General features: G+C 33.3%; 1 pseudogene; it reads left to right on the plus strand.

The window, feature by feature from the left end:
- The first annotated feature begins 8,918 nt into the window (after nucleotides 1-8,918).
- LOC118619099 lies at nucleotides 8,919-9,403 on the plus strand (annotated as a pseudogene).
- The last annotated feature ends 576 nt before the right edge of the window (nucleotides 9,404-9,979 follow it).

A 9,979-nucleotide genomic window follows, 5' to 3' on the forward strand; every position in this document is an offset into this window, starting at 1 on the left:
TTGATGTGTCCCTCTTACTTTGATGTTTCTCTCTCTCTCCCTTTCTCTGCCTTCCACTCTATCTGAAGATAAATAGAAAAATATCCTCAGGTGAGGATTAAAAAAATAAAATAAAAATGGGTTGCAATGACACATTTCATTGTTCATCTTTTAGGAATCTATTTATAACATTATTTATATGTCAGCTTGATGGTGTTATTTCATCATAAAGCCTATTTAAATTAGAGTTAATTAGGTCATAAAATAAAATACAAATAAAGGGGGAAGATTGATATATTTAGGGGTGAAGTTATTTCTAGCAGGTGTTGGTAGAGGAAATTGTTGGCTGTGGAAAGTTCAGGCACAAATTGAAAAAAGACCTTTTGTGACATTTATTAAGCATAAATGTTACAGAGATTGCAATCAAAGTTTAATGAAGACACATGGAATTATTTCCAAGATTGACAAACTTGCATTCAGAGCATTTCACCCCCAAACAATGAAACATATGTATTTTCAAGTTCACATGGAACATATCCTAGGATAGACCACATGATTTAAAAAGGTGAAGGGATTAAGAGAAAACAAAAACCTTATCTACACAGACAAGTGTATGTGATTATAAGAGAGAAAGGGGGTGGGGGGAGGTAGAACAGGATAAAAGGAAGATAAATGGTGATGGAAAGAGCTTGACTTTGGATGATAAACATACACTACAATATACAGATAATGTATTAGAATTATACTCCTGAAACCTATATAATTTTATTAACCAACGTCACCCCAATAAATTCAATAAAAAATTGTAAATAAATAAATAAATGTTAGTTATGATGCTTAGCCAACGTGGTTCATGTTGTCATATATTTCTTTAAATGTTTATTCTGCCTAAATTTAAGTTTAAAAATAAAACATGCATACTGTTATCTATCATTAATATGTAATGGCTAAAAATCAATTTATTTGTTCCTACATAAAATTGGAGGACATCATATTTATTAACATCCTATGACAAAGTATAATTACTTATTGGATGTGCTTGGAGAAAAAACTTTGTGCCCTCTTATGTTGCAAAGTTTCCATTCTTCTTTCTACAAGGCGAACATTTTTGAAGGGTGATTTGGGGTCTCTTGTTTCTTCTCATGTGAGAAATGAGCCATCACTAGTGGAAATTTATTAGCTACGGTGCATTGTAGTTTACACCCCCATCATCCAGCACATCTTCCTTTCAAAAAGACCCTGAATATTCTGACGTTCAGATGGGAGCGGTCACTCACTTCTAAGGATGGGCCATTTCTGGCTTAACCATATCAGCGTATTTCCACACTTTCTTTTCACAGTTTTTGGTTCAAGATTGGACATGGTAACCAGATCCAAAATATAGCTTCTTCCTAACCACAGTGATTTACTTAATAATGAGATTTGAACTTTGTCAAAATGGTTGTGTCAGATATGTATAATTATATCATCACTCCATCTCTATCTTGAGTATTCTCTCTCCATTGCCTCTCTCCTCTTTTTAATTTCTCTCCACAAGAATGAGAAATCAAGTAGCTCCACAAGCTGTACATTGTCATGTACAACCACAAAAGAAGGTAGCTACGAGATAACAGCCCACAGAAAGCTGAGGAAAAGTAGATCTTTGGGATTATACTCACCCTAAAGCCCACCTGACTAATAGCTTTTCTATTTCCATGAGTTACTAAAGCCACATATTATTGAAAATGAAAGTCTCGATATTTTTACTTATCCAGAAAATTTAAGGCTTTATGTAACTGATTACTCAGAAATAAAAAAATGAGTTGATATATTAGCTGCAGATCTAGAAGTAAATATTGCTATTTTAAATGGCTAATTAATAGTGATTTATAGGACTAAAGCGTGGCTTTGTGCTACTAAATTTGTCTGAAAACACAGGAACATTTTCATAAGTTTTAATTTTGTATTTTACATTTATCTATTATTTGTCTGGATATCCAAAAATTTCTTCTTTCTTTTTTTTGTGTGTGTGCACAATTCATTCCTCTCTGAGTCTTTCTGTGTTTTATTGTTTAATTTAGAAAAGGGGGTCTCATGGAGTTAATACTATTTCTTCTAATCAAAACATATGGCTTAGTTTCTTTTTTCCCTTTATTTAACATGTATACAATGTCTCCCAAATTTATTTTACTAGAAAAACATATTTTATTAATAATGAAATTGCAATTTTCCCCTCAAAGATTATGCATATGAAATGAAACATATGAATTACATATATAGGAGTTAGAATTATAGATAATATTTAACGTAGCTCATCACATCCAAATGAGTTAACCCACTTATAGGAAAGGTAAATTCATCAAGATATATATTGGCCCACTTGAATCAGACATTTACTATATAACTCAAGAGTTTCTTGAACACTTAATCCAAACTGGCATAGCAACCCAATTAGCTCAGTATTTATGCTGAAACTAAAAAAATAAAAGTCTGCTTAATACCAACTCATAAACTGAAATCAGGTGAAGTAATTAATATTTTCTATTTTGCATCTATTTTGACATTTTCATTTTAAAAAGCTAACTTATGCAATCATAAAAAAATTAAGCACTCAAATATACTACAGAAATGAAATGTGAGAAGGAGAGTATGGTTTAGGATTAATTTACAATAAATAACGAGTAGATTGTGATTTCTGCCTCAGACTGAAATGCAGAATTAAGGATTAGATGTATACTTCCTCCTGAAACAACTAAGAAAAATAAGACAAAATATATGGAACAGTGGTTTTTAAGACACTAAACATGAGACAATGAAGTGACCCCTGAGAGACCCAAACAAGTGAAGCGAGCCCTCTGGTTGCCGCAGCTTAATGCCTTGAAAGAGTTTCTGGGAGGAGTGCAAAGAGAGGAAACCCAATCATAGCCCAGTAAGCTCCCCGAGTTGAGCTGATGGAGCTGAGTCCAGGAGACCAAAGAGGCTGTTTGCAGGACAGTTTGCGGGAGAGAGTGCAGGAGAGGGTGCTGGAGAGGAGAGAGCTGCAGAGAGAGAGGACCTCAGAGACTTGCAGAGGATCCACCTTGAGTACTGAGCAGAGTGCTGATTGGTGCATTCATGTGGGGAAACTACCGGGGGCGGGGAAAGAATCACCTGACAGGGCCAGAGGGAATCGTACCTGGTGCTCGCAGAGAGCTGGAAATAATGTCTGTTCACACTTTCCAGTCTAGAATACGGCCTAATTCACTGGACATTGGACACAATACGTAGAAGGCTCTAACTTTAATATTTGGACATAATTTGCCCTAGATTATATGATTGCTATGGTTATATGATTGCCCTAGACTATATGGTTACTATGATTCTGATTAATGAATAGGAAAACCTAAAAGGATCAAGTTACTTTAAGTAAGGTGGCTGCATCCTAGGAAAAAGCTGTAAAATATTTATAGGAATAAAAGAAATCAGCACTCAAGAAAGTAAAATTTACACATCTGTAAAAGAGAACACCTTTCTTTTTATACTACTCACAAGACTTCTGACACCAGATGTTGAGTTTTTCCACACCAAGCAGTTCTCCAGTTCTTGGTGGGCACTGGCCTGGCATCCTGCAATTTAACACTCTTGAGATTTGAGATTTTACCTATTAGACTTCTAATGTAGTTACAAGTATGTTGTTTAAAACAATTTCCATTAAATGTTTTACCTTTTTTTCTAATTTATACTAAAAATAATGATATTATAATTGGTAATAACTGAATAACTAATAGGGATATAAAATTGTGTTTACTCAAAATGGATTAATAGGTATTTTGAAGTATTCAATTTAGCGACATAACCATTTTGAAACTATTTGAAATTACCCACTTTTCCCCTTATGACATTTCCTGAAAGCTCAGAATCTAGCATACCATCTTTGGATTTCTCTGATGTAGTAAGGTGACCAGAAGACTATTAAAACAACTTAAATATACAATATTATATATGGATTTTTTACAGTAAATTTTGATACAGAGTAATATTATATATTACAAGTAAAATGTATTTTTTAAAATGTTTTTATTGATCTCAGAGAGAGGAAGGGAGAGGGAGATAAAAACATTGATGAGAAACATGGATTTGCTGCCTCCTGCACGCCCCCTACTGGGGATCGAGCCTAAAACCTGCACATGTGCCCCAGCGACCTTCTGGTGTATGGGTCGATTCTCAACCAGCTGGACCAACAGGCTGGGCAAGCAAAATACATATATATTTTAAAGTATGTTAACAAGAAGAGCAAATAATTTTATTATAAATAAAATTATATATTTTATTATGAATAAAAATACAAAAGCCAAGCAATTATGTTATTTACCTTTGCAATAATATACAGGCTTATAAGGATATGTCGTTATGTATATAATATATACACCTTTTTTATATATCTATTGAAAAGAAAAAGAAAAAATGTGGACCTCACTCATTGTTTTGTACAAATTCACTTTTGAATATAATTATCAATTCACATTTTAATATGAAATTTAATATAGAAATCTTCAAGTTTTGCTATAATTTCTGAAAGACAATGATATAGAAAGCAAGAAAAATAACCAATTGTTATATAGTATGAATAGTCAGAATCATTTGTATTGTTCTTTACAGTATACAAGCTCTCTTGTATTTAGCACCTTCCATGATGACTAGAATGTAGGTCCGCTAGTGGTACCACAGTTTTTGCTTTGCTCTTCAATTATATTTATGACTCCATTTCTGATATGTATCTTTCTATGATTATAAAAGAGACGATATATGAGGAACCATTTATCTCCATCATGACTGATAACATTCTTGCTTGTTGCCACAGAAACCCAGATCATGGTCATATGTTACTATGATAAAGAAAATATGAGACTACCAAGACTTGCAACTTCATTGTTTAATTCTTGCTTTATTTTGACACAAAATCAGGTCTTTATTTGATTTGACTGCCTTAATTGCATCATATGTCTCATAGCCTACTTTCATTCATGCTTTTCTCTGCAAAGAGTATGTCTTGGCAAGTTGCACATGGGTAAATGGATTAGAGCACACTGTGTTGAATAATCTAAAAATATTTGCTGGACAGATTCTTGTCATTCTAATGGCCATATCATGATATGGTGAAAATTATGCCGACTTTACCTGAAGTATATTAATACTATAAAATTATTCAAGGCTTAGCAATTTTTCAAAACTCTCCACTGACCATACCTTCAAATAGATTAAACTGAGTTTTACTCCCCTTGGCAATAAGTTATGTAGGTCACAGTTGCTGGGTAACTTTTTCTGACTCACTTTATGGTTCCTCACATAACTAAAAAATGTGAAAAGGAGGCCCGGTTTGCTTGACTTTATATTTTAGAGAAGTTTTTGTCACTGTACCTTATTACTGTCTATTGTTTGATGACTGAAACATAAATCTTTCAACATAAATGTAAATTGTCTACATGTGTGCCCCATTTCCTTTGTTTCCAATGATAATAAAAGCCTCTGGGAATTAACCAATGAAGAGAGGCTAGCTACACAACAGTGAGTATATCCAACAATAATTATTTTGATTATCCTAAAAAAAAATTGTTTATGTTGCATTTTGACTTAGAAAACTATGTGGCCAAAAACTAAAGTAAAATAAGTCTCACTGAAATTCTTTCTGCCATAATTTTTCAGTAAGAAAAAAAAATTGTACACTTTTTTTAAATTCTTACAAACTTATTTAGCTAAATTGGTCTAAAATTTTCAGGTTACCTTTTTCTATAGTTTCATGTAAGTGGAATTATATCTGCACTATTTAGTGTCCTGCTTCTTTAGCTTAACATAATGTTTGTGGGGTTTGCATATGTTGTATGATATCTTTTCTGTAATTGCTGTATAAATTACACCTTTCTATAAATATGTCACATTGTGTTTATCTAATCCTCTGATAACGTATTTTTGTGTTATTTCCATTTTTTTATTTTTTTTTTTGCTATTATGAACAAAGGTGTAATGAACATCCTTGTAAAAAGTTTTAATGATGAATATGTGTTAATATCCTTTGGAAATAAATACCTGGAAATGATAACTTTGGAAATTAAATACCTAGGAATACATGCCGGCTCTGAATTTATAGCTTCTCTGTTCCTAAGTCACAAATTTGGACCGCTCTATTAAAATGGAGCTGTTAATCAGATCTTTTCCTTTGTCCTCTGGCACCATGTTCATTTTGTCAATAGGGGGCGCTAGATAAACACTGCAAGAGGAAGAGGTTTGCTTCAGGGTTCCTGACCCCTCCTGCATGTTTCTGCAATGGAGACCGTGTCTCCATCCTCTGGTTTCCACTCCCCTCAGGAGCTTCTGCAGCACCTGACTCCTAGTTCATGGCCGACAGCTGCACCTGATAATCAACCCTTGCAGCCCTCCCACCTGGGAAATTTTGGAGGAGAATGTCTCCAGTGGTAGTTTTCCATAAATAATTTTCCTCAGACTCTTTAAAAAATTTTTATTGAGGTATGATTGATATATAAAAAATGTTGCATGTATTTCATGTATACAATTTGATGAGTTTGGACATAAACATACACCCATGACACTATGACCACCATCAAAATAATAAACATAACCATTATACTAATTGAAATAAGTCACTTACAAAAGGACAAATACAGCATGATTCCACTTACTTAAAGCATCTAAAATAATCAAAATTATAAAAGCAGAAAATAAAATGGGGGTTGCCAGGGGTTGGGGAGAGGAGGAAATTGGGAGTTGTTCAATGAGTATAAAGTTAGAGTTATATAAGATAAATAAATTCTAGAGATCTGCTGTACAACATAGTGCCTGTGGTTAACAGTGTACTGTTGTGCATTTACTCAAGCCTCTTATTTTATTGAATTGAATTGAATTGGGGTGACATTGGTTAATACAATTGTGTAGGTTTCAGGTGTACAAATCTATAATTCATCAGCTGTGTATTGTATTTTGTGTTCACCACCCCAAGTCAAGTCTTCTTCCACCATTTATGTGCCCTTTACCCTCTTCTACCTACACCCCCTCCACACCCCTTTCCTTCTGGTAATCACCATACTGTTATCTGTGTCTATGAGTTTTTTAAGCAAAAACAAGAAAAAAATCACCAAAAAACAAATAAATACAAGACTCTTAAGAAACTGATTTCCAGCAAGTTCTGCCAGTACAGCACCACAACACTTCTCTGCCGTCTTGTGAGCTGGGGGCCTCTGGCTTGGGTGCTGTCTCAGACCCTCAGGAAGTGACTACCCCTTGTTTGTGTTGTTCCTACAATCTCTAGCAAACTCTTTACTTCTCAAATCTCTAATTCTTGTTAGCTTAATCATTTATACGTTAAATTTTCCCTGTTCAAATTGCTCATGGTTTCTTTCTTCTGACTGGACCAAAACTGATAGTGGGTAAGTCTTATCCTGCTGAATTTGATCATAGTTGCATGTTTCACATTATTAGAAACTGCCAAGCAGTTTCTCAACTTGATTGTATCATTTTACACTCCCACCAAAAATATAGGAGTGTTCTAGATACCCCGTATCCTTTCTAGCATTAGATATGATGAAGTCTTTTCAATTTTAGTTATTTCAGGATGTGTGGTTTTATTTATAATTCCTTGAAAATAAATTACATTGAACTTCTTTTCATGTGCTTATTGGCTATTTATATGATATTCTTTGTAAAATGCCTTTCCAAGTCCTTTGCCTATTTAAAAAAATAGTTTATCTTTCATTACTTGTTTATGAAAATCCTTATATATTCAGTATACCAGTCCATTGTCAGATAAATGTATTATGAATATTTTCAACCACTCTGTGTCCTAATTTTTTTTTCTCAACTGAGTCTTTTGAGAAATAAAAGTTTGCAATATTGATGAAGACAGTTTACACATTTTTGAATTTGGGATTTTTTTTTTTTTTTTTATTCTTTCCTGGCCAATGTGGCTCAGTAATTGATCATCGACCTATGTACCAAGAGATCACCAGTTTTATTCCCAGGCAGGGCACCTGCCCGGGTTGTGGGCCCAATTCCCAGTGGGGGGCATGCAGGAGGCAGCCAACTGATGTTCTCTCTCATTGACGTTTCTTTCTCTCCCTATCCCTTCCTCTCTCTCTCTAAAATCAATAAAGAAAAAAAAAATTTAGTTTTCTTTAAGAAATCTTTGCCTAAAATAAGATCACACAGATATATATTCTGCATATTGTCTTTTAGGTGCTTTGTACTTTAGCATTTTAATAGGACTACCTTAAATCCATGCATCTAATTAATTAATCTACCTAAAAATCAATATTTATGTATGGTGTAGGTAATGTTCAAGATTCAGTGTTCCCTCCCAATTTTGCTATCTTGTTGATCCAGCACCATATAATGAAGACTTGTCTTTCTCCATTGAATTGCATCAAGACCTTTTATTCCTTTTCTTCCATTACTGCAAATGGCTATAACCAGCAGGGCAATGCTGAATAGAAGCCCCAAAACTAGACTTCCTGCTCTCATCCCAAACTTAGAATAAAAGTATTCAAAATTTACTGGTAAGTTGTTTCTTATCATAGCAGTAATGAGGTATAAATGACATGCACATAATTTGTTTTCCCCATCTTTGGCTTATATATTAATTCTCTGAATGGCCTCTTTTGAAGAACAAAAGTTCTTATTCACAATAAAATATAATTCATCATGTTTTTTCCTCTGTAAATTATGTTTTCTGTGTCATATCTAAACTCTTTGCATGGCTCTGGAGTTTTAGAGCTACAGATTTTTTATTTAGGAATATAATTCATTTTGAGTAAATATTTCTATATAGGGTAAGGTATGGATGAGGTTCATTTGGAGGCATATGGATATACCAATTTTTCCAGCATCCTTTGTTGAAAAGACTATTCTTTCTCAATTGAATCGTCTTTGCTTCTTTATCAAAAATCTTTCTACCTTGTTCAGAAGCCAAGATTATGGTCAAAGTCTCCTTGAGGCGCCTGTTCTGGCCACAGCCCTTGGTGGAACCTACCTGCAGGCCTGTCTAGGGGCCCAGACAGCTGCAGCCACAGCTCCCTGAATCAAGAAATTTGCCATTTACTGATGAGACTCAGAGAAAACGAGATAAATCAACTGCAAACTTATGAAATTAATTTGAATAAATGTAGTCCTAAAGTGCTGTATATTTTAATAAAGTTAAAAATGAAATTAATTCTACCTTGACCTTCTGAAGATAATGCAGAGAAGATATCTGTGGCTCTTGTTCAATAACATCAATGGAGGTAACACTCTGACTTGCACCCAAAGGATTGACGCCAACCTCAACCAAGTCTCAAAAATACACCCTCTTTTACATATGTATTTCATAAGGGATCTTGATTTGAGCAACTTCTTTCCTCAGAACCAATCCACTGAGCCTTATTTGAAGAAGAGAGATGAATCTCAGGAAGGCAAACAGTAGTACATGTAATCTGAGTTCCTTCACAGATCTTGACTTTCTATGAATATAGAATGTATAATACAAATTTTAAGAAATAAATGTTATTCTATTTTATGAAAATCAACAAATAAATCATTTGACCTAATATGTGGGGGTCTACTTATGGATTCTTAATCATCTCAAGAGATGCAGAAAACAAAAAAATAAACATCCAGTTATGATTTAAAAAAAAACAAACAGCAAACATAGAGTTTTACTTAATCTAATAAAGGACATTCATAAATATCTAATATACATATTATATGTAATGGTAAAATATTTTTAATGCTTTTTATATTCACAAAAAAGGCACTGAAGATTATTATCGAATCAGTATGGCAAGGCAAGAAAAATAAATAAAATTACAGATATTGGAAAGGAAAAAATAAACTTTCATTTTCATAGATTATGTAGTTATTTAATTGAAAACCTACAGTAAATTATAGATAAGTCATTACAATTTATAAATTTGCCAAGTCACGGATATATAATTAATTTAAATTTTTAAAAATTTACATATAATTTATGTAATTTAAAAGTATTACTGATATTAACCAA

This window comes from Molossus molossus, unplaced genomic scaffold, assembly GCF_014108415.1.
Source record: "Molossus molossus isolate mMolMol1 unplaced genomic scaffold, mMolMol1.p scaffold_m16_p_6, whole genome shotgun sequence".
NCBI classification, from domain to species: Eukaryota; Metazoa; Chordata; class Mammalia; order Chiroptera; family Molossidae; genus Molossus; species Molossus molossus.